This window comes from Silene latifolia, chromosome 9 (genome assembly GCF_048544455.1).
Source record: "Silene latifolia isolate original U9 population chromosome 9, ASM4854445v1, whole genome shotgun sequence".
Taxonomy (NCBI): domain Eukaryota; kingdom Viridiplantae; phylum Streptophyta; class Magnoliopsida; order Caryophyllales; family Caryophyllaceae; genus Silene; species Silene latifolia.
The window spans coordinates 155,670,673-155,671,687 of record NC_133534.1 but is presented as its reverse complement, the minus strand read 5'-3'; positions in this window follow the sequence as shown (position 1 = coordinate 155,671,687).

Below are 1,015 nucleotides of genomic sequence, written 5' to 3'. Positions count from 1 at the left end.
CGGTTTAAATCAACTATTATTCGTATTATCACCTCTAATCTGACGTATTTTCATATTTTAAATTCTAATTTTATTAATTTTCCTTTTATTTTCTTCTTCGAAATCCCGTTTCTGAGCGTGCTTTTGACGTAGATCAAGTGAAGTTTGTAATTTTTATTATTGTAATTCATTTATCGTAATTATTATTGTATGACATTCACATGTAATTAATCTAAAATTTACTTCGACCAACTTGTTTGCTAAATTACGTGTTAACCGACATAGTCTAATTTCACATGCTAGGATTAATCTGTGTTTGTTGCATTGTATGCATTACATCGATGACATATCAAGTATGAACGATTTCCCTAATCCTTAGTAGAGGCCGCAATCGAGGCGGGCGGGATTAGGTGTTCGAATTAAAGAGGTTCCTAATACGTACCCTCACCCCTTACTCAATTATCTTTGGACATCCGTGTCCATTGGCATCTCGAGAGTCATTCTAGACATGGAATGCTAAGGGTAATGAGTTCTTGGTCTTTATGCCATTACTTTGTGTCTTGATATGGCACGAGGTATTCGAACGGTTTCCAATTTTTCCACAACAAATTGGTGGCGACTCCACAAATGCAGGCTTATTCAACCTTTCACCGGTTTCAATGCCTCACAAATCGGTAACGGCCCATGACGTGCTTTGGCAAACCAAGGCTCCGTGGGAGAAGTGCCGCCACCTCGAAACCATCGCGCGGGTGCGCACGGCGCGGTTGGCCCTGAAGGAAATGTAGATTCATATACATTTTAACATACTCATATATGTCTAGATAAATTTGTCATAAAATTAAAACGGATTTTATGCATGCAAACAATAATATAAATAGAGGAGAAATCATGTCCTTACATAGTGAATTTCGGTTATTAGGGCACAAAAGAGATCACCTTTCTCTTTTGATCTTGAGCTTTTCCTTATGGATGAACAAGATCTAAGTATAAGATCTCTCCCCAAGCTTTATACCCAAGGCTTAACACTTAATCTAAT